General features: G+C 36.6%; 2 long non-coding RNA genes across 3 annotated transcripts in view; one reads left to right on the top strand and one right to left on the bottom strand.

Moving 5' to 3' along the window:
* LOC129397456 (uncharacterized) overlaps nt 1–24,447 on the top strand; it is a 596,722-nt gene that overhangs the window by 426,009 nt on the left and 146,266 nt on the right. For both annotated transcript variants that reach the window (XR_010111464.1, XR_008624903.2), the window contains exon 3: nt 15,616–15,811. This is a non-coding gene — a long non-coding RNA (uncharacterized LOC129397456). The remainder of the gene's footprint in view (nt 1–15,615; nt 15,812–24,447) is intronic.
* Nucleotides 17,043–20,459, bottom strand: LOC130541364 (uncharacterized). Its single transcript, XR_008955409.1, has 3 exons — nt 20,086–20,459; nt 18,936–18,959; nt 17,043–18,658 (listed from the first exon to the last, which is right to left on the bottom strand). It is a non-coding gene; the product is annotated as an uncharacterized LOC130541364 (long non-coding RNA).

Below are 24,447 nucleotides of genomic sequence, written 5' to 3'. Positions count from 1 at the left end.
TCAATGCCATCCCCATCAAGCTACCAATGACTTTCTTCACAGAATTGGAAAAAACTACTTTAAAGTTCATATGGAACCAAAAAAGAGGCCACATTGCCAAGTCAATCCTAAGCCAAAAGAACAAAGCTGGAGGCATCACACTACCTGACTTCAAACTATGCTACAAGGCTACAGTAACCAAAGCAGCATGGTACTGGTACCAAAACAGAGATATAGATCAATGGAACAGAACATGGCCTTCAGAAATAATGCCGCATATCTACAGCTATCTGATCTTTAACAAACCTGACAAAAACAAGCAATGGGGAAAGGATTCCCTATTTAATAAATGGTGCTGGGAAAACTGGCTAGCCATATGTAGAAAGCTGAAACTGGATGCCTTCCTTACACCTTATACAAAAATTAATTCAAGATGGATTAAAGACTTAAACGTTAGACCGAAAACCATAAAAACCCTAGAAGAAAACCTAGGCATTACCATTCAGGACATAGGCATGGGCAAGGACTTCATGTACAAAACATCAAAAGCAATGGCAACAGAAGCCGAAATTGACAAATGAGATCAAATTAAACTAAAGAGCTTCTGCAAAGCAAAAGAAACTACCATCAGAGTGAAAAGGCAACCTACAGGATGGGAGAAAATTTTTACAATCTACTCATCTGACAAAGGGCTAATATCCAGAATCTACAATAAACTCAAACAAATTTACAAGAAAAAGACAAACAACCCCATCAACAAGTGGGCAAAGGATATGAACAGACACTTCTCAAAAGAAGACATTTATGCAGCCAAAAGACACGTGAAAAAATGCTCATCATCACTGGCCGTCAGAGAAATGCAAATCAAAACCACAATCAGATACCATCTCACACCAGTTGGAATGGTGATCATTAAAAAGTCAGGAAACAACAGTTGCTGGAGAGGATGTGGAGAAATAGAAACACTTTTACACTGTTTGTGGGACTGTAAACTAGTTCAACCATTGTGGAAGTCAGTGTGGCGATTCCTCAGGGATCTAGAACTAGAAATACCATCTGACCCAGCCATCCCATTACTGGGTATATACCCAAAGGATTCTAAATCATGCTGCTATAAAGACACATGCACACGTATGTTTATTGTGGCACTATTCACAATAGCAAAGACTTGGAACCAAGCCAAATGTCCAATAATGATAGACTGGATTAAGAAAATGTGGCACATATACACCATGGAATACTATGCAGCCATAAAGAATGATGAGTTCGTGTCCTTTGTAGGGACATGGATGAAGCTGGAAACCATCATTCTCAGCAAACTATCACAAGGACAAAAAACCAGACACCGCATGTTCTCACTCATAGGTGGGAATTGAACAATGAGATCACATGGACACAGGAAGAGGAACATCACACAGTGGGACCTGTTGTGGGGTCGGGGGAGGGGGGATGGATAGCATTAGGAGATATACCTAATGTTAAATGACGAGTTAATGGGTGCAGCACACCAACATGGCACATGTATACATATGTAACAAACCTGCACGTTGTGCACATGTACCCTAAAACTTAAAGTATAATTTAAAAAAACGTATATTAAGATATAGATTAAAAAATTAAAATTCAGACTTCATGATTCACCAAAATTTTCCGCATTAATGTGTGAGGTCTGCAAAATAGATTAGTTATCACAGACTTCTATTGGTATTGCCCGTAAGTATTCTATGACTGGCATCGATTAAAAACTTAATGAAAAATGTCATTTTATACATGTCAGTTTATAAGTGCTAAAATTTTAAAGCAATATAGGTAGTTATATTAGTCAGGGTTCTCTCGAGAGACAGAACTTATAGAGAGACAGATTATATATTGTATATGTATATGTACACACATATATATGTGTATAGTTCTGTCTCTCTAGAGAACGGTGTGACTTAATAAACACACATATATATGTGTGTGTATATATATATATATATCTGTCTCTCTATTAATTCTGTCTCTCTAGAGAACTCTAATATAACATATATATATATATATATATATATATATACACACACACATATATATATATGTGTGTGTGGAGATGTGTTAAATTGCTCAAGCAATGAAACCACATCTGGTTCAGCAGCTACAATTGGAGTCACCACTTGGTTAAGCTTAGGATAATCCACCATCATTCTCCAAGATCCATCTGTTTTCTGCACAGGCCACATGGGAGAGTTGAATGGGGATGTGGTGGAAATCATCACCCTTGCATATTTCAAGTCCTTGATGATGACACTAATATCCACAACCCCTCCAGGGATGTGATATTGTTTTTGATTTACTATTGTTCTAGATATAGGCAGCTCTAATGGCTTCCATTTGGCCTTTCCCACCATAGTAGCCCTCACCCTACCAGTCAGAGAGCCTATTTGGGGGTACTGCCAACTGCTAAGTATGTCTATGCCAATTATGCATTCTGACACTGGGAAAATGACAGGATGAATCCGGGGACCAACTGGACTCACTGTAAGTCAGACTTGAGCTAAAAATCCGTTAATTATCTGACCTCCATAAGCCCCTACTGTAACTAGAGGAGCACAATGACGTTTTGGGTCCCCTGGAATCAACGTCAGCTCAGAACCAGTGTCCAGTGGTCCCTGAAATATCTGGTCATTTCCCGTTCCACAATGCACAGTTACCCTGGTAAAAGGTTGGAGGTCTCCTTGTGGAAGGATGGGAGAGTCACTGCATAAATTGTTGGTAATGTAGAGGTCTCTTTCCTCAAGGGGACCCGGCCTCCCCTTCATTCAAGGGGTTCTGGGTCTGTAACTGACTCAAGTCTGAAAATTGATTGAGGGGCCGTGATTCTCTGTTTTTATAATTCAAATTAGCCTTTTGTCCATTCGATCTAGCAGTTTTCTGCTTGCATAAGCTTCCCATCAATTTCACTTATAGGAACACTCTTATTAATTAGCCAATGCCAGAGCTCTCTGCAAGTCAGACCATTCTGATTGCTGCTTTGCCTCTGCTGTCTATTACGGTAGCTGTGCTAACCTTGCCTTTGATGGTTGAGTGCCACGACTTGGCCCCTGCCACCTTAGGATCCAATTATTCCCATTATATTTAAATTTTGTAGTTGAGTGACTGTGGTTTCCACTGTTAGATCTGACATACAGAGAAGAGCAATTACAGGGCTCTTCAAAGATGCAGGTGCTGCCTTCACAAATCTATTTCACAAGGCATTGGTCACGGGTATATCTTTTGGACCCCCCCCTAGCTGTTATGAGTAGGTCTCAAGTGACTAACCCACTCCACCATCCCAATCACCCAAGCCTTTGGATCCCTTCCTCTACATTAAACCAAGGGAGATCAGGCATTTCCAGCTCACTCACAGTGGGCCATCTTTTTTTTTTTTAAGGCAAAGTTTCACTCTTGTCAGCCAGGCTGGAGTGCAATGGCACATCTTGGCTCACTGCAACCTCTATCTCCAGAGTTTAAGCAATTCTCCTACCTCAACCTCCCAAGTAGCTGGAATTACAGGTGCCCACGACCACACCCAGCTGTTTTTTTGTATTTTTAGTAGAGACAGGGTTTCACAATGTTGTCCAGGCTGGTCTCAAACTTCTGACCTTGTGATCCACCCACCTCGGCCTCCCAAAGTGCTGGGATTACAGGTGTGAGCCACCATGCCCAGCCAGGGCCATCTTTTAATCCATATTTCAGCTAACCAAGCAAATAAACTCTTAGAACCATTTTTAACTCCTCAAGGTGCAATATTAAATGCAGAGCCCCTACTTAGTGGGCCCAATCAATAAATTCAGCCTGATCCACCTCTATGTTCCTTCAACCATTATTACACATCCTTAATATCAATTCCCATGCCTGTTCTTCAGATTTCTGCTTATATAAATTGGAAAACTCAAGCAGTTCTTTTAGAGTGTAGCACACTTCCTCATGGGTCACAGTCTCAACCTCACCTCTAGGGGCCCACCAGGACGTTAGTCTAGTTATAGGTCTAGAAGCAAACAAGGGTGTTGGCGGTGGCTCCTTAGGAGAATCAACATTATCGTGTCTGGCAACTACCTCAGGGGATGCCGTCACTGTTGTCTCAGGCAGTGCAGGGTTTATCTCCTCAGACAAAGGTGGAAAGGCTGATGGCAGCATGGGTCAGGGAGGGGATGTTACCTCTACTGGAGAGGTGGGGAAATTGTTTCTTCTGACAAAAAAGGTTCATCAGAGTTTAGAAACTCAGTGACCCCCAGCTTTATCAGAGTCCTCCCTCATGTCCCCATTCCAAATTGCAAAGTGCCATTCTTTTCCAATCAATATCCTCATTTTAACAGTAGACACCTGGTGAGGTTGTGCATGCCTCTTTCATTGCAGGTCAGCCACTCACATGATAAGAGCTTGTGTCTGTTTTTCCACGGATAAGACTCCCACTCAGGGCAATCTTAGCAGATTTGAGGCTCAATATCTGCTTCTGTAGCAGGAGTTAGAATCCCTGAGTTCATTATTTTATTTCATCACTTTGTCCACTGAACTTAATCAGCTTCATTATGTCCTTGGTTCACCACATATGGTAAAAGGTAGTACGCGTAGAGTCACTAAACTCCTCACCTCTCTTGAGCAGTGTATCAGGAGTATCTCATGCATTTATTTTGCATAACTCTCTAAACAGTTCACATCAAGGACTATTAGTTGCTCCATCCTTTTATAAGTAGATTCCTTAGCATTTTTGAAGTCTAATCATATTAAGCAGCCAACTCCAGAAACCCTGGTACCAATGAAAGACCTTCATCCTTAATATTCTGTTCCTCTGGAACCACTCCTGGTACCAAAATCTGTATTAGTCAGGGTTCTCTAGAGACACAACTCATTATACATATATATAATTATATATATATGATATACATAAAGGGGAGTTTAGTAAGTATTAACTCACATGGTCACAAGGTCCCACAATGGGCCATCTGCAAGCTGAGGAGCAAGGAGAGCCAGTCCGACTCCCCAAACAGAAAAACTTTGAGTCCAGTATTTGAGGCCAGGAAGCATCCAGCACAGGAGAAAGATATAGGCTGGGAGTCTAGGCCAGTCTAGTCTTTTCACCTTTTTCTGCCTACTTTATATTCTAGCTGTGCTGGCAGCTGATTAGATGGTGCCCACCCAGATTAAGGGTGGATCTGCCTTTCCCAGCCCACTTTCTCAAATGTTAATCTCCTTTGGCAACACCCTCACTGACGTGCCCAGGATCAATACTTTGCATCCTTCAATCCAATCAAGTTGACACTCAGTACTAACCATGACAGTAGTCACAACATTTAAGTAATCATGCAGTATTTCTGACTCTATTACCCTTAGTGTTTTCAATGATTGCCAGCAATTAAAACTTAACTCCACTTACTGAGGTGTCAATCTAGCTGAATTCAGATTCCATATCCTGTCTTAATCTTGTATTATTTGGCCATCTTGGAATGGAAGATGGAAAAGATGGACATTCATTTTTTAAAAAGGAAAATTACCCAAAAATCTTAGAATTAGGCCATTATTAAAATATGGAGTGATCAAATTGTCTATTTTTACTTCAGAAATGAGAAAATTGAGACCTGAGAAGTTTAAGTGACATTAATGAAATAAAATGTATACATGCTCTGAGAACAAGGATTTTCTTTCATTTTAAAAGGCTGTTTTCTTAAGATATTTTTATTATTTGGATTTAGCTTCAAAACATTAACCCCTTTTAATGAAAAGAAAAGTAGCTTTATATTTAGACTGATTTATTTTCATCCACATAATCTGTCAGCATATCAACAGTTGTTTCAGAAATTTAGATACTTTGATTATGCATTATTTATATTTCCTTTCAATGACAAAAATAAAACATAGTGTACAGTGATATTTTATTACAGTAATGGCCCAGAGATTCTAAAAATAAAAAAATAACGAAAGCTCTTTTTTACTTAACAGGAGAAAACTAAGTCGGCTGTGCTGTTGCACCTGCTTGTAGGAATTTATTGGAAGAAATGGAATTGGAGATATTTGCCCTTTTTATTAAATCAGCTTAATAGTTCTTAGCACCACCTGCTACTACATTGTATAATTAATCTTAGGGTACTAGATTTTCTCCAGATGTTCAGCTTTCTGTTTTGTTGGGGGTTGTGGCTTTTTTTTTTTTTTAAGAGACTAATAGGTCACATTTTTTGCCTGTGGCAAAAACAGAGAAACAGGTCATTTCAAATGTTTTATGTTAAGAAAGAAAAATTCACTGCTGATTTTGAAGATTTCTTTTTTAGATTTAATAGTGAGCTAATATGGCATTTCTGAGGACAATTGATTACTAGGTAGAAATTTACTGAGGTAAAATAAACTCCTTCAAGCTAAACTTAGGGATTGCTCCATGAATGCATTTTAAATATCTTATTCTTACAATGCTTTTTTTTTTAATTGTCCACTGTTTGTAGGCTAGGATAGCTTTGTGCAATTTTAAGTTGATTAAATAATTATACCAAAGCATAAGATGAATAATCTGTTGATTTTGTCTGTCATTTAGTGGTGATAGCACAATTCATCAGGCAGACTATTTTCACAAAATAGTCTATTTTATGACCAGAAAACATACATACTTTTTTCAGTAAATTTTTGCTAGGATAAGATGTAAGTTGTAGCTATGTTGAAATTGGACCCTCCCCTTCTAAGAACAAGAATAAGCTAAAGGTGTCAGGAGAACCCTCTCAGGTGTAAATAAAGGTCAATCTCTTTGTAGTTCAATCTTCCCAGTATTACATAAGTTTGTGTGGCAATCATGTTAAAGCCTCATTCTGGAGGAAGAGAGTAGCTAGGAATGTGAACCTATGATGTAAATTGGGGCATATAATTGTACTCATCATTTGCCAAATCTTGGAGAATTTGTCCTGTTAAACTTCTGGAAACTAGACAAGACCCTTATCTTGGTTAGTTGGCTTTTAGGATTTTGAATGGGTAGCATATTTATACTATATGCCACATTAAGCTTTAAATTAATTTGAAACTTTTTCAAAATAGATTAAAAACAGGGCTGATGAACTAAGCCAACCTTTAGGAACTGACCAGCTTTTTTTCTTTTTTTTTTTTTGAAACTTATGCTGAAATGTTTATTATAAAGTTTTTTTTCTTTATTTTATTTTATTATTATTATACTTTAAGTTTTAGGGTACATGTGTACAATGTGCAGGTTAGTTACATATGTATACATGTGCCATGCTGGTGTGCTGCACCCATTAACTCCTCATTTAGCATTAAGTATATCTCCTAATGCTATCCCTCCCCCCTCCCCCACCCCACAACAGTCCCCAGAGTGTGATGTTCCCCTTCCTGAGTCCATGTGTTCTCACTGTTCAATTCCCACCTATGAGTGAGAACATGCGGTGTCTGGTTTTTTGTCCTTGCAATAGTTTACTGAGAATGATGATTTCCAATTTCATCCATGTCCCTACAAAGGACATGAACTCATTCACAATAGCAAAGACTTGGAACCAACCCAAATGTCCAACAATGATAGACTGGATTAAGAAAATGTGGCACATATACACCATGGAATACTATGCAGCCATAAAAACTGATGGAACTGACCAGCTTTAAGATTGAGAAAGAGGATCACTGAGACTCCCTTTGAAGTTGCTCCACTCATTCAGCCAACCTGCAGTACTTTATGGAGACTTCCTGAAAGTTGACGGCCAATGCTGCTACTGTATGAGGAGGACTCCACCGGTGCCTAGGAGTCCCAAGTGTCTCTAAATGCAACTCACTGCCCCTCACAGCACTAGGCTGGGGGGCACAACAGTGCTCAAGGGGCTACATATTAGATAATTCCTGGGTGCACTTCTGTATTCTGTCCCTATTGTAGGACCTAGAGTAAATAACTCACATACCATATTAACATTCATTCTGAGCATTGTAAGTAAATGAGTTAATATCGTATGTGAGTTATTTACTCTGATTTACAGAGAAATTTACAAATCTTACTGGATTAGTCTTTTCTCATTGCATGAGATTATCTATTCCTAATTAAACAACCAGCTTTCAACTCTGCTACTCTCATTTATCATCCAACTTTTCTAATTTAACACCAATATCTTGGGCAGGAGAGAAACATTTCCCTGGAAACAAATTATTGAGAAAATATCGGCATTGTATATATCCATTCTATAAATTAAAGCAAAAGACAAAAACATGTAACAAGTTTTGATGAGATAAGAGATCTCTGATTGTGTTCTACCAAAAAAAATTCTAATGTAATGGTAAAAAAATAAATCTTACTTTTTATCCCCTAAATTTTGTACTTCAACTGAGGAAACAACATTATTAAAAATAAAATTTGGTATTACACTGTTGAATGTAGAAGTTTATCTGTCCCATTTCCCTCAACCCCCTTTTAATAAATATTTTGGAGGTGGGAGAAGCAAGAAACAACTTGAAGTTGATAAAGATAAATAATTTATATAAAGTGATTTTTAAATTTTTGGTAAAAAACATTTACTAAATATATATTTATATGTGTGTTTCCTCCTATTTTAGGGGCCAGTACTATAGACTTTTATTTTGTCAACAAATACTACAAGCCAAGCACTATTTTAGGCACAGGAGATAATAACAGAGAGAAGAAATAAAAATCCCAAGCCTCACTGAATTTACATACTGGTAGGAAAGTCAAACAAAAACACAATATATAACTAAACTTTAAAGTTTATTAGGTGATAAGTGCTAGTGACAAAAGTAAACCAGAGTAAAAGGGATTGTGAGGACTACAGGGGTGTGATTGTAAACGGGGTGATTTCAGTAAGAGTTTCAGGCAGAGAGAATAGCCTCTGCTAAGGCCCTGTGGTGCAACCATCCTAGGAAAGGTTGAAGATCAAGAAAGATACTAGAACACTTGCAGTAAAGAGAGCAAAGGAGAGAGTAGAGGAAGTTGTGAAAGTGGAGAGTGAATAATGGTGGGCCAAACAGCGTGGTAAGCTATTGTAAGAAGATGATTTTACTCTCATTGAAAAGACACCATCAGAGGCTTTTGAGCAGAGGAGTGACATAATCTGATACAAATTTTAAGAGGCCTTCTGACTGCTGTAATGACTGAGAATTATGATAGAGGGAGGTGGGGATAGCTGAATAAGGGTAGAAGCAGAGAGTTTCACGCTCTTGAAGGATCTTGGGGTCTAGTTCAGAAGCCAGACATGCCCACAAATTGTGAAGGTGAGTATTGATGGTGAAGTAGAAGGAAAGTGTGGCCTGAGTGTGGTCTGAGAAAAGAAGCAGGCTATCTCAGGGTCAAATGCACTCATTTCCAAATCTTCACATTTCATGTTGGTTGATTTTGTAAAGTCCTTCTGGCATGTGAAGGCAGAAAAGGACAGCTGGAGGATGATGCATTTTTATTAAAAATATTTATCGGTTCTTTATTATAACTGTAACATCCTTGTTTTAAGTATAGAAAACTATAAATTAATAAGTAAAAAGTTAAATTAAGAAATTTAAATTTTAGGCCGGGTGGAGTGGCTCACGCCTGTAAGCCGAGGCAGTCGAATCACCTAACGTCGGGAGTTCGAGACCAGCCTGACCAACATGGAGAAACCCCATCTCTAGTAAAAGTACAAAATTAGCCGGTCATGGTGGCGCATGCCTGTAATCCCAGCTACTCGGGAGGCTGAGGTGGGAAAATTGCTTGAACCCAGGAGGCGGAGGTTATGGTGAGCCAAGATCGTGCCATTGCCCTCCAGCCTGGGCAACAGGAGCGAAACTCTGTCTTAAAAATAAATAAATAAAATAAATAAATAAATTTAAATTTTAAACATAGAAACCAGCCATAATGTCATCATCAACACATCATCACTGTTTACATTGCTATGTAAGGTCTTCCCTCACTGGGGATTGGTTCCAGGACCTCCATATATACATAAATCCATACATACTCAAGTACCCCAATTTGCCCAGTGGAACCTGTGTATAGAAAAGTTGGGCCTCAGTATATGCAAGTTTCACATCCTGCTAATACTGTATTTTTTATTTTGGTTCTGTTGAAAAAAATCTGCATATGAGTGGACCCGCACAGTTCAAATCCTTATTGTTCCAGGGTCAAATGTATTTCATTCCAGCCCTTATTTATTTACCATCTATCTACTTACCTATCTATGAAGAATTAGAAAAAAAATACTCTATGTAGTTTGATTCTGTTTTTTCACTCAAATTTTCCCCTTTGCATGGAATTACTTGTGTAAGCTATGATATTTATGGAAGCATTTCCATTGTAGAGATGTACCATTATTTCACCATAGCCCATGAAGTTAGAAAAAAAGGAATGTTTTACTTTTATATTGCTTTGACCATTCTCAAATATAAATCTTTTAATATAATTAAAATACACAAGAATTTATTTAATAATACATTTTTCTTTTGATTTTGGTGCCTTGTTTTTCTTTACCTCCTTTTTTCCTTACTGAGGTACACATACTCTTCTGAGTTATTTATAAAATTTCATTATATAGTAAGGTTATTAAACATTCAGCCGTGTATATTGTGAATATATTTGTCATTTTACATTTTAATTTGCATGCTGATATCTTAAAGTTTTAGATAGTAAATGTTTTTTTTTCTTATTTTTTCCTTGTTTTTGGAAATACTATTTTTCATCCTGATACATTCACATCTAGTTTTCCACAAGCTATAATATGTTTATCTTTGTTATTTCCTCCCCCAATCCAAACTCATTCTTCAACTAGACTTTCTTTTTGTAAAGACAGAGATGAAAATCTAAGCTGACTTTTGTTTTCTCAGTACATGGTGAGTTTTTCCAATAGCACGTCTAAAATAGTCAATTCTTTTCTCATTAAATTGTTATGTTTGCCTTATTGCATATTGAGTTTTTACGTATACTAGGCTCTGTTTCCACTGATCTATTTACATTTTTTATGCTGAAGTATGTTTTGATAGGTGTAAGAACTATTTCTGGGACATTTTAAATATTAAACATATGATTTAGTTGGTTTGAGGAAATCAGACTATCAAAGAAGCTTCTTTGTAGGGTGACTTTTTTTTCTTATTTCTGTTTCTGTCTAGAAACAGAATGGTATTTATCATTTATTCTATCTTTTATTCTGAAGAAGCTCTCAGAATAAACTTTCCCCCATGCTGTAAATATTTGACCAGAAACAAATTTTCATAATTTGATGTTAAATCAAACAAATCCCTGATTTCCTATATGAATACAGTGTAAAATAAGCAACATTTCTGATAGGTTAAGTGCCTGAATACGTAAATATGAGTGAGTGAATAAATGAATGAAATTTGGTATAGAAACAGATACTCAAGATTTTCAGGATGAAGTAAGTACACTGTTAAACACAAAACTAAGAAACCTGAATATATTCACTAATTTTATGGTTCGAGGTGTGAGCTCTAATTCAAAATTTTGGAATTCTAATAAAGAATATGATTTGAGACAGGAATAAATGAATAAAAATATAACTTTCTAATTTTGTCCATTTTTACTCTAAAAATGAGTGGTAATATGTTTCTTGTGGTAAAATTTAAAGGTTTTAGGCCCTAGTTAGCCTGACAAATGAAGTGGGAAGCAAATCAGAGAGTTGTTTTCTTTTTAACCACAGTTTTTCTTGTATTGTAATTTTTGTCTCTCATATTTCTTCTTTCTTTTTCCCTCTTTCTCTACTTACTTTTCTTCCTCCTCTTAAGATTTTCTTCCCCTTTTCTTCTATTTTATTTTCTAAAAATTCCCATCTAATTAACTTCAACAGGAAAGGTCTAATAGCCAGTCAGTCATGAAAAAGGAAAAAAAGAAAGCAAGAAAAGAAACTATCAAATGATTAATATATCTTTCTCATTATGCAGTAGATTAGATATTACTGTGTTGACTTCCTAGTCTCAGGAGAAAGACTTGGCTAAGAAAGAATACAACAAAACATTCATTAGTATAACATATGGCAAAAATAATGAAAGTGGGACCCAACAAACCCATTCAGGTTAAAATCTTGGAGCTGTAATTGTAAGATAATTGCACAGTCTTATTGTCAGGCAGTTACAGCGTGAGACTAATAGGATGCCAAGGGAAATGTTGATCAGCACTTGAGAGACTTAATTTTCCCCAAATTTTATTCACCAACTTGTTCAATGAATAGGGCTCTCTTCTGAAGTTGCTATTCATGTGTGAGTTACTGAGCAGTTATGTGCTTAAAAGTGGTGGTCAAACAGAGCTGACTGTGAGGACTTGGAGTGGGCACTCGGATGAGAAAAGAAAAAAATACATTCTCCCAAAAAGTTTATTCCAAGATGTAGAAAATGCTCTTAACATCTAGGTTACATTTATATCCAGACCGCACTGACTGTGCCAATGATGTGACTCATAAGTATGCTAAACTATTACATTAATCTTATTTTAAAAATTCACTCCGGTTAAGAAAGTCACTTGGATGTTTCCAAGAATAATTTCTAGGATTGATCAAATGCTAAAGTCTATGTAAATTTTCTTTTATTAGTTGCTATATGATCACAAAGTTACATTCTGCTTTAAGATGCTTATAAACAACAATATCTCAGGAATATTGAAATTATCAGCATTCAGATACTTTCAATTAATCCATTTTTAATAGAAAAGTAATATGTGCTGTATACCATTCTTATTTTAAATGAAGTATGCAGTTTTCTCCCAATAAATGTTTCTGAGTTTAATAATGAACTTTATTTATAGTACACAGAGAAAACACAGGAAAATATTCCCATCTGCAATAGGCAACCAAAAAGCTCTATTTTGAGTAGCACAACAATTTTATTAATATCAGAACGAACTCCTAAACTTTTGCCAGAATGAAATCATTGATTTTCAAAGTTGCTTAAAGCCTAAAATTAGATGGAAAATGTTTAAACTAAGTTTTGAAAATCAGAATAATTCAAGAAACTTCGTAGTGCACATTTTCAGTACCTTTTTCACAAAGTAAGATATAATATTTGACCATTTGGCCTAATAGGTTAATTTTACAGATAAGGGGAAAAAACTGCAGAGAGATGCAGGGCCTTTTCCAAAACCATGCATCTACCTGCAAGTAAAACAAAAGCCTCTTCTTTTCTCCAGGACCACAGAACTATTTATGCAAGTAACAATTGATGTAAAGAGATGACACCCTGAATGAGAATGCAAGTAAATTAAAATATTTACTTAAAGATGTTTACTAAGCTTTACTTTAGTACTTTGATATTTATCATGATTCTTTAAAACACAAAATTGATCACGTCATTCCTTTGCTCAAAATCCTGTAGCAACGACTCCCACCCTACTTCACTTAGATGAGAAGCCAGTCCTTAAAAGCCTTTGCAGAATCCCGCTGTTCTGTCCCTTATTACATGCTGACCGCATCTCCCACCATTTGCCACCAGATGACTCTGCCTCAACTCTAGCTTCTTCAAATTTGCCAGGCACTTTTGGTCTCAGAGCCTTTGTAGTGCCCTCACCTCGGGATGTTTTCCCTGAGATGTGCCCCTATCTATCTCCCTCATCTTCTTCATGTCCGTTCCCCAGCACTACTTCTAAATGTGGGAAATGAATGGACCTCTGCCCTGTGTCTGTTCTTTTAGCAGTGCCAGTTCTACTTCCCATCTTGCTGAGTCCCACCCCCTACAGAGCAGAGTTTTCCAAGCCAAGGAGAAACACCTACCTGAAACTGGCAGCTCCTTTCTTGGCTACCCTATCGTTTCCAGGGGTGCCTGGCAGATAGGAAGAGTGAGCCTGCTCTGCTCAAGAACCACAGCATCCGTTAGGCCTTCCCTGGTTATCTTATTTTAAATCATGTCACCATTATCACCCAGATATCTTTTTTTCTCTTTCCTATAGTACATATTGCCTTTTAAGTTAGTGTATAATTTATTTATTAATTGTATCTTTCTTCTTTTGCTAGAATGTACGCTCCATGAGGCAGGGATTTTTGCCTACTTGTTCACTGCTGGGGCACATTGTTCCAAACAGCGCTTGGCACACACAGTATATGTTCAATAATATTTGTTGGCTGAATGAATAAATGAATAAAGGGTAAAGATCTATCTTCTGTCTTCTGAACAGCTGTGAAAATGATGGAAATTCATTTGGAAATGTTATATTGATTTCAGTTCATTTTTCTTGCCTGTGGAACCTATTTTAATGATTCAAATCTCCTCTCTTTTGGGATCCATCAAGTATTGTCAAAGTTTTAAAAAAATTGATCTTTAAACTATCAAAGTTTAATCCAAATTTAAACTGTTCAGAAAATTGAATATAAACAGCCACTTTCCCTTAGTTTTTGAACTGTAATTGAGAAGTTATAAATAAGAAAAACCTTCAGTTCAAAACAACTGTGCTTATCAGTTTATAAGTTCTGACTACATCTTTTGGGATGTCTGAAGTCATTATATTAAACCTAAAAAAGTCTAGCTTCTCAAAGATGTGTGGACTATTTTCTGAAGCAACATTTTCTATAATGTTTTCTAAATATTTTGTAGTTTGCTAAATATTTACCACTGTGCCTAAACAGGATAATTTAATTTAAGGGATCTAGACTTTTTAGAGAGTTATTAAATGGGAACTAGCTGGTTTTTTGTTTTGTTTTGTTTTGTTTTGTTTTGTTTGTTTGTTTGTTTGTTTTGAGATGCAGTCTCACTCTTTTTGCCCAGGCTGGAGTGCAGTGGCACGATCTCGGCTCACTGCAACCTCCACCTCCCGGGTTCAAGCGATTCTCCTGCCTCAGCCTCCTGAGTAACTGGGATTACAGGCGCCCACCACCACGCCCGGCTATTTTGTACTTTTAGTAGAGACGGGGTTTTGTCATGTTGGACAGGTTGGTCTCGAACTCCTGACCTCAGGTGATCCACCTGCCTCAGCCTCCCAAAGTGCTGGGATTACAGGCATGAACCACCGCACCTGGCTGGGAACGAGATTTTTTAACAGTATTATTACACTTCTACGGTTTGCTGATTGTGTTTAATAAGAATTAGGTGCTGTCTGTGCTAGGTAGAGCAGGAAACTGAGAAATCATGATACCTTGGAAGGCTAAGAACATCTACATCTAGCGACCTTTTCAAGTATTGACAGTAACTTAAAAACAAATATTTGCAAATGTCTTTCAAACACAACCTTTGTTTGTTTGTTTGTTTGATGAATCTCACAACCATAATGTTAAACAACAACAACAACAACAAGCCAGACACAAAACAGTACAAACTGTGAGAGAAATTCCACGTCCATGATGTTCCAAAATATTCCAGTTAATTTGTGCTTTTACAAGTCAAGATAGCAGTTGCCTACTGATGTACTTGGTGAACTGGAAGGGGTTACTAGAGGTGTTTTGTGGGGTGCCACTGACATTCTGTCTCTTTGGGTGTTGGTTACTTGGGTGTGTTCACATTGTGAAAATCCATCCAGCGGTTCACTTTTAGTCAAACACAAGCTTTAATATACCACTTTAATCAACAAAAATATTCACATTTTGTCATGATATTCTGAGTGCCTGGAATATAATCTTTGAACTTTAGGAGGCTTAGAGATTGTCTGAATCTAATCTCATTCTTTTACTAGCACCCCAAATAATTTAAGACAGAAATAAATCAAGCAAATGAGCATTAAATTATTTGTTTTTGTTTTGACAGATTTAGGGGATACATAGAATGGAATGTGAAATCCTATAATTTGCAGCAGCATGGATGAAGTGGGGGCCATTATCTTGTGAATAATTAAATGTTTTGATAGTAAAAAATCAATGAATGACCTTCTATTTGGGTGCGATCATCAGTGTGGGAAGACGGCGGCAGTATACCCAGAACTAGCACAAGCGAACAAATGGAGGTAAGAGTGCTAGAATGGTACTGATAAGTAAGAGTAAGTACTCCAGTTTCATGGGAGTGTCAGGAAGAATTGGGGTCTGGATGAAAAGCAGGGGTCAATGACAGTAGACCTTCACTTGTAGATTTAAGAGTTTGAAATTTTACTGCTTAAGTAATGAGCTATTGATATTTTTGCAGTAATACGATTAGAGTTGTTTTCAAGAATATAAGATTAGTGAGCAGAAGATTAGATCAGCATCTAGTGTGTGAAATGATTGGTGTTATATGTAGTTATATTAGATTATTGGGATATATGGTCCAGGGAGAGAAAAGTCCCCCTGAACTCAAGTTATGGTAGTGGAATGGAGAAGACAGAATGGAAAGAATAAATCCTTTCTGGGTGTATTTAAAGGAATATGACAAGTGTACATTTTAGCAACATCTCTTATATGATTGTAGCATGAAGAGAATCCAACTTCTGCTGTTACACTTGAATTAGAATGATGAGATGAACCATAGAAATAAAGTGAGAAGGGGTCGGCTCAACATCTTTATGTCACTTTTTCCACTTTGAAACCAGATTGGTATTTTTTTAGCTATTACACACTTTAGGCGAGATGACCCAAATTATCTGTCCTCGATCTTTACTGAAAGAGGAACTCACTTGCTATGTTGCAAACCACATTTTAAAAGTAAATAGAAAGCTACAATATTGTTGGAAACTAGATATCAATAGAAAATTAAGCAAAATAGATGTTATTATCTTTATGTGAAATTATTGCTAAACAGATAATGAAATAACTTAGAAGAAAAAGAGAGATGTAAATGATTCTGAGCACCATTTTGTACCAGATGGTCATCTGAGCATTTGTCTAGCAAGCAAGGCAAACTACAGATAAGCCATATTGTTTGTAAAGGGGATTATGATAAAAATATTGCACAGTATTGTGAAATTTATAGCATTTAAAGTCTTATTTAATTGCTCCTGACAATAGCTATGTGATTAAGGTATTATTTTTCTAATTCATATACAGGAATGCAGAAAACTTTACAGATATGTTTTTGCATATTATTTCAGCAAAATGTTTTCTTGTTGAATATATAATCTAAAATACTCTGCATTTCTAAGTTGTGTTACATATTCACTTTTGGTCAAATTTCTTACCATAGGAACACATCTCTAATATAATAGTGCAAATCAATGGAAAACATAATTCATTTAACAAAATTTTAACAAATGTATTGCAAGATTATATTTTTAAAAGTACATTTTATCTGTAGTTAGATTTTTTTTTAAAGTAATTTACATTTGATTTAAGGAGGACATTTTTTCTCATTAAGATACACTACTGACAAATCCACAAGACAATGTGTTTTGGGAGGCTAGGTGTATTAAATTATATATGGTCACTTAGGGAATTGCTCAAGGAAATACTAACAGTCACAGTATAAGCCCATAGGTATTATGGCAAGTACATCCATCATGTGAGAACAATTGTCATTAATAAAGCCTTATTGCCAACTACAAAGAGCTTTCAAAGCATTTTCCACTTGGATTATTGTCTTACAGTTTTCAAAGATTCACTTTCTGGCTTAGGAAATAAAAAAATAAATGTCAAAACCCAAAGTGTGCAGTTCTGAAACAAATATTTAGATCTGACTGATCCTTGCTATAAGAACATAAGAAAAATAAGACATGTAGAAATGAGTTTAACTCTTCAAATACAGTAGATCAAATAGTCATTTGATAAAAAAGATATTTAAGAAAAATATAACACCTTTTTCCAAGAGCGTCCATTGAGCACTTAATCTTATAAAACCTTGTGACTGAGTTCTTGTCTCACTACTTCGACCTTCTATTTCTCCTATGTTATCATTTAAATTTTTGCAAGTTTTATTCAGGCCTTCCCAGAATAATTGGAAGATTTCTGATTGTAAGAAATATGCATTAAATTTCTTTGAACATGAAGATTGTGTAGCAGAGTAAGTAATCATTTGATAAATACACTTAATACAAATTCTTTTTCATCTATTTGAAAATTATTAAAGATTTTACTTGAATTACTAGCTAACATCCAAGTACTATCTTTGTACTAGGCACTGTGTTAAGTGTTTGGTGTGGGTTATCTAATTTATTCTTTAAAATATAGCTATTCATGAAATAATGCTACTAACAATATTGTTAGTATTCCCCATGAAAAGTAAGACATATAATTTGAGTAACTTATTTAGAACCCCACAGCTATTTAGGCAGAGAGATAATTTTAAATTCTGGAAATTGGATGCCAGAGTGTTATTATGACTTTATACCGAGTCCACTCTTTCTTAATTAATGCCTTAGCTTTCACATTCATGAGAGTTTGTGAATTCAACTAATATTATAATTCAGCAAGGTGCAAAATGCATCCGTGGAATTAGTTTTCTGTGTGCTCCGCAGCATAGCTACAAGTAGTAAGGGACTGTTCTGTACACTCACACAAGGATTCTGAATTTCATCCTGTGCTTTGAAACCCATAAGGCCTGGGCTTTCCCGTCTCCAATTTCATTACTAGGCCTGTCAGATGTAGCCATTCTACTCGGTGGGCCTACCATTCCTCATTCTATTTAAGCGGTTCTATGACAACAGCCACCTGCTCTCTGAACTTCATCTTCAGGAGGCCCAGGTTCCAACCGGTCACTGCTTGTGGTTGTTTAAAGATTCTTTCTCATTGACCACCACTTTCATATCTCTGAACATGGGTAGGAGTCTCAGCACTTTTCACTCCATTCAATTCAAAATATTTACATTCATCTGAGTCTGTATTTTTAAATCTGATTTCTGTGTAACTTAGGGGTCTTCGGTTGCAGGAAACAGAAAATGACTGAGAAACTGAGAAGAAAAGAGAAGTAAAAAATAAGAGAGAAATGAGAGGAGATTTTTATTAGAAGGACATTGGGGTACCTCACCAAATTCAAGAAAAGCATTTTTTTAAAGACAAGGACACAGGCTCTCCTGTTATCTCCTCAATAGTAACATGTGGCTTTTCTACTTGGTTTCTTACTATTAGATAACTCAAATCTTACTTAAATCTCAATCTTTTACCCTGGTCATCACTGATAATACTGAAATTTCAAGGACAAAGAATCTGTTACTGAATGTAACTCACTTTAGTGGTCCAAGGGGTGCAAGCCTGTTGAAAAGCAAAGAAAGAAATGTATTCATGTGAGAAACAATAGCTACCTAAATTCCCATACCATACTTTCTTTTTAAAAATACATGATTTCTAAAATGGCCCCCCTGAACATAACTCTTTTCTATGATGCGATCTTAAATGGGCTTTTCCCTCTCAATGGGAGCTAACCCAAAGTCATGTCCAAAAGCTAAACATAAAAATGATATCACTGTTCTTTGTGTCTGATATCTCTGAGTGGCATCTATTTTCCTCTAGTTCTGTCATGGTTCTCTTGTGAGATTGTACAAAATATAGGCGAGCCACATACCTAACCCTCACCATTATCTCCTGTGTACAAGAGAAGAAAAAAAAAGAAATATTTTAATACATATCATATTTAATGGTAATAATAATCACTTCAATACCCTTATGCATATATTACAATATGTCACTTATTGCTGTGTTAGGAAAAGGGAGGCTCAGTGGCTTTTGCTTTCACTTGGTACTGTAATAGCCTTTACTCTATGTATCAGGAAGCCAGTATGGAATTCTGCAATACGCTGTGATAGTGATTCAAACCATGAATAAAGGAAATATGAAGTTATCCTCAGAGTGGGGCTTGGACCACACAGAACTGATTGTGAGATTAATTTACTTTGAATTCTGTTTACCACCCTTAAGCCTTTAATATTGTTAAAAGTTTTGGTCTGCATACTCAAGAACAGTGTTTTATTCGAGCCAGTGCATGAAAATTATAATTAGCTCTCCTTTTCAGGTGCACAGTTACTTAGGAAAGTACCCATAATTATCTAAGGGAGATTAGGGAATGGCCCATATTACATGTATCCAACGAATAAAGGCAAATCAACCTTATGGATAAAAGGAGGACTAAGACTTCTAATCAAACTGTTTTCTTACTCACTATTGTTTGAGAATATTTTTCCCTTAGGGGACATATGCACTTTTTGATATTAAGATTCAAATAAAATTTAGAGGTAGACATCCCATCCCAAACAAACAAAACAATCAAACAAATAATTTCCTGTAACGATTTCTATCCAGGAATACGACCGATTTTTTAGCACTAAATAGTTTTCTATTTATTACCGCATCTGTTATAACATTATAGAAATCTTGGACTTACAGTGGATCAATAAGTGAAAAAATTAATTTAAAAATTCATTATCAAGTTATCCAGCGGATGCAGGTTTATCCCGAATTGGCGTTCAGCCTGGGAGGATTCTTGGCTTCACTCAGGAAAGAATTCAAGCACCAGCCAGCAGTGAAAGAAGTTTATTAGAGCAACAGCATACAGCAAAATAGCTGCTCCGTAGACAGAGCAGGGCTGACCCAAAGACAGAGTTCCCGGGAGTAGCGGTGTGCAGCCGTATCACTGTCCCACAGAGCAGTGCTTCCTTATAGGCAGAGTGGCCCGGAGTAGCGGTGTACAGCAAAGTGGCTGCTCCATAGGCAGAACAGACCAGAGCAGCAGCAGCCGCAGCAGTGTACCCAAACAGAGCAGTCCAGAGGGGCAGTCCGGGTAGATTGCTGGCCAGCTATATTTATCCTTACTCTTAATTGTATGCTAATTAAGGGGCTGGTTTTCAGAATTTTTTAGGAAAGGGGTGGGGAAATTCCTGGAACCATATAAGGTAACTTCTGGATCGTTGTCATGGCATTTTTAAACAGTTATGTTTAAAAATAGCGCTGGTGGTCTTTAATCAGTGAAGGCAACTGGAGGTTGCTTTTGTCGCCATCTGCTAGTTTCCGCTTCTTTCTTTACTGCATTCTGCTTTGATCGGCAGGGTCATGATTATCGCTCAGAAAATAAGTCCTGCTGATTTCCTACCTCACTTTGATATCTTGGACACTTAAAAATGGGAACAAACATTAACACGCTGTTTGAGCCATGGATTTTTTTTAAAAATTCAGACTATTCTGTAATCCCAGCATTTTGGGAGGCCAAGGCAGGTGGGTCACGAGGTCAAGAGATTGAGACCATCCTGGCCAACACGGTGAAACCCCATCTCTACCAAAAGTGAAAACAAAAAAAATTAGCTCTGGCAGTGGTGGTGTGTGCCTGTAGTCTCAGCTTACTCAGGATGCTGAGGCAGGAGAATCACTTGAATCCGGGAGGTGGAGGTTGCAGTGAGCTGAGGTCACACCACTGCACTCCAGCCTGGTGACAGAGTGAGACTCCATCGCAAAAAAAAAAAAAAAAAAAAAAAAAAAAAAAAAAATTCAGATTTTTTTTAACTGAAACATTAAATGAATCAAAATATGTGAAAAAATCAATGTGTTTTAAAATTCTTAATATCTTTTCAATCATCCTGAGATGACTGAAGAACAAAATACTGTGTAATGATACTTGACAGGTTGATTGATTCAATAATTATGTACTTAAATATATGGGGATTACTATCAGGTATTTACTATCAGACATACATTGGCTATGTGGCTATATAATTTACTATACAAAAATACCAGTTGTTCAGGCTGTGGACAGTGCTTAAGTTTGTAATACAGCTCTTGGGGTGGTAAACTCAGATTGCTTTTTTTTAGCCAAATCATTCATGTTCTTGCTTTATTTCTGTAGTTCTTAACTCTGACCTTAAAACAGTAGTTCTCAATACTAGATAAATATCACCAGGTACCTTTTAAACCCTGATATACTAGCTGGAACCCAGATAAATTAAATTAGAATGTTTTGGGGTGGGATCCAGGAATGCATAGCCTAGGAAAATTATGAAAGGTTTCTGGGTTATTTATAATAAATCAAGAGACTGTGCTCAAGGCTTAAAGGTATAAAGTTAGTTATTAACTAACACAAAACTAATGATCCACTTTGTTTTTCTCTGTTAAATCAAGTCTACTGACACATTTCTAAGGATAATTGTAATATTGTTTAAGGAAAGTTAGACTTCAACACTATGAGGTGGAACAAATCTGAAGACTATGTCTTAAAGAAAATCTTACAGAAACAGAAACATGTATCTTGGAAGAATTAGCTCTAACTGCTAAGTTAACCTCCCCACCTCTGTTTTGTTAATTGATAGCATGAGTGAGATGGCAATGGTCAGAAGATTTCAAAAGTGTTCTTCACCTTGAGGCTCAATATGATACCTGCTAGGCAGGGCTGCTGCTTTTTTTGTTTCCTAGTCATTCACAGCAATGAGTAATTTTAATGTTCAGGTATGTGCTTGAAATAAATATCTGAATCTCCAGTATTTTCTACAGTAAAAAGCATTTTTCCTCAATATAGAAGTGTCTACTATGTAACAGAGGATACAGAAAACTATTGGTTCATGCCACTGTATCAAGCCTCATTTAGCAATTTACAGTGCTTACAATATATCTGAAAATACCTTGTACAATATTGTCAATGAGACACAGAAAGTGTGTTATTTATGGATTACTCTTTTAGTGTCTTGTAATAGTAACCATTCAACAGATGGCTATAGATTGAATGGCTCAGATTATTCAATAATTGTTATTTTCTCATAGAAACAATATTAGGTGTGATGGCTAGGTTTCTAGGGGTGGTCAGAATAGCACTCCTTCGTCCATCCTCCCCAGCAAAATGGTGTCCAGATCTCTGGAACCTGTGAATGTGTTATATTGCAAAGCAAAAGGAAATTAAGGTTGCAAATGGAATTAAGATTGCTAATCCACTGACTTTAAAATAAGGACTACCCTTATTTTAGGTGAGCCCAATGTAATCACAAGAGACCCTAAATGTAGAAGAGAGAGGCAGAAGAGTGTCCAAATGATGTGATGCAATACAGACTTGACTGGTCATTTCTGGGTTTGAAGTTGAACTAAGCCAAGGAATGTGATTGGCCTCTAGTAGCTAAAAATGGATTCTCCCCTAGAGCCTCCTGAAAGGAAGGCAGTCCTTAATTGTAGCCCAATAAGATAAAATTCCAGCTTCTGGCCTAAACACAATAAAATAATAAATTTGTGTTGTTTTAAGTTAGTAAGTTTGTGTTAATTTGTTATAGCAGCAATAGAAAACTAATACAGTAGGACAGATCTTAAAATATTTTTAATGTAGTGTTTTAATGAGGTATAATTTACAGTTTATAATTTATAATTATAATTCATATTCCAACGGGTTTTTTTTTTTTCTGACAGATTCTTGCTCTGTTCCCCAGGCTGGAGTGTAGTGGCACAATCTCGGCTCACTGCAACCTCTGCCTGCAAGGTTCAAGCGATTCTTGTGCCTCAGCCTCCCAAGTAGCTGGAATTACAGGTGCATGCGACCACACCTGACTATTTTTTTTGTATTTTTAGTAGAGACCAGGTTTCACAATGTTGGCCAAGTAACCTCAAGTGATCCGCCCACCTCAGCCTCCCAAAGTGCTGGGATTACAGGCATGAGTCACTGCCCCCAGCCCCAGCCCAATGGGTTTTAATAAATATATACCTCTGAAAGCCACACTCATATCAAGATATAGAATATTTTATTATCTAAAAAAATCACTCACCACTCATTTCCAACCAATCTTCTTTTCCAGGAAACTGATGCTTTGATTTCTACTGCCAGGGACTAATTTTGTTACAGTTTCATATCAATGGAATCGTACAGCATTTACTCCTGTGTTTGGTTATTTTACTCTGGATAGTTTTGGGATTCATTCACATTGTTATGTGAATCAGTAATTGTCTCTTTTCTGTTGCTGAATTGTACAGATTCTCCTTAACTTATGATGGGGTTATATCCAGTAAACTCATCTTAAGTTGAAAAGAATGCATTTAATACACCTAGGCTATTGAACATCACTGCTTAGGCTTGCCTATCTTAAACATTCTCAGAACATTTACACTAGTCTACAGTTGGGTAACGTCACCTAATACAAAGTATATTTTATAATAAATCATTGAATCTTTCTTTTAGTTTATTAAATACTGTAGTGAAAGTGAAAAGCAGAATGGTTGTATGGGTACTCACCACTTAGGTACACAGCTGAAAGCACGCTGCTCCTGAAGACTGTTTGAAGCATTGAATAAAAATTAATTGCCGAATGACGGGATGCGACAGTGACAGGGTCATTAATTTCTCTTTGAATGAGGCTTGAGAATAGCTGACAGAAGTCATCAATACTTGATGGATTAGAAGGCATAGTGTTCTTCAGGAAGATACCAAATTTTGACTACAGTTTTCTTATTTTCATTATATATTTCTCTATAGCAAGCGTGAGCACCTGTAACCGCCTGTCAATTATGAGTCCCCCATAATTGGCATCCATTTTGTCTAACACCCATAAGCCACTGCTGATAGTAGCAAATGCCTCTGCTAGTTTCCTTGTTGTGAGCTTTCTTGGTGCCTCAGGTGTAACTTCTTCTTGTGCTTCAATTTCATCTTTCTTCCTCTAGTTCAATTAGCTCCTCACTGCAGAGCTCTTCAGCCTCAGTGCAAACAAACTCACGAATATCCTCTTCATCAATATCCAATTCTAGCTGGTTCCCAAGCACTAATATCTTGTTACTTACTATTTCATCAACA

Source organism: Pan paniscus, chromosome 2 (genome assembly GCF_029289425.2).
Source record: "Pan paniscus chromosome 2, NHGRI_mPanPan1-v2.0_pri, whole genome shotgun sequence".
In the NCBI taxonomy this organism is placed as follows: Eukaryota; Metazoa; Chordata; class Mammalia; order Primates; family Hominidae; genus Pan; species Pan paniscus.
The sequence above is the reverse complement of the archived record's forward strand: the minus strand, read 5'-3'. Positions and strand labels throughout refer to the sequence as shown.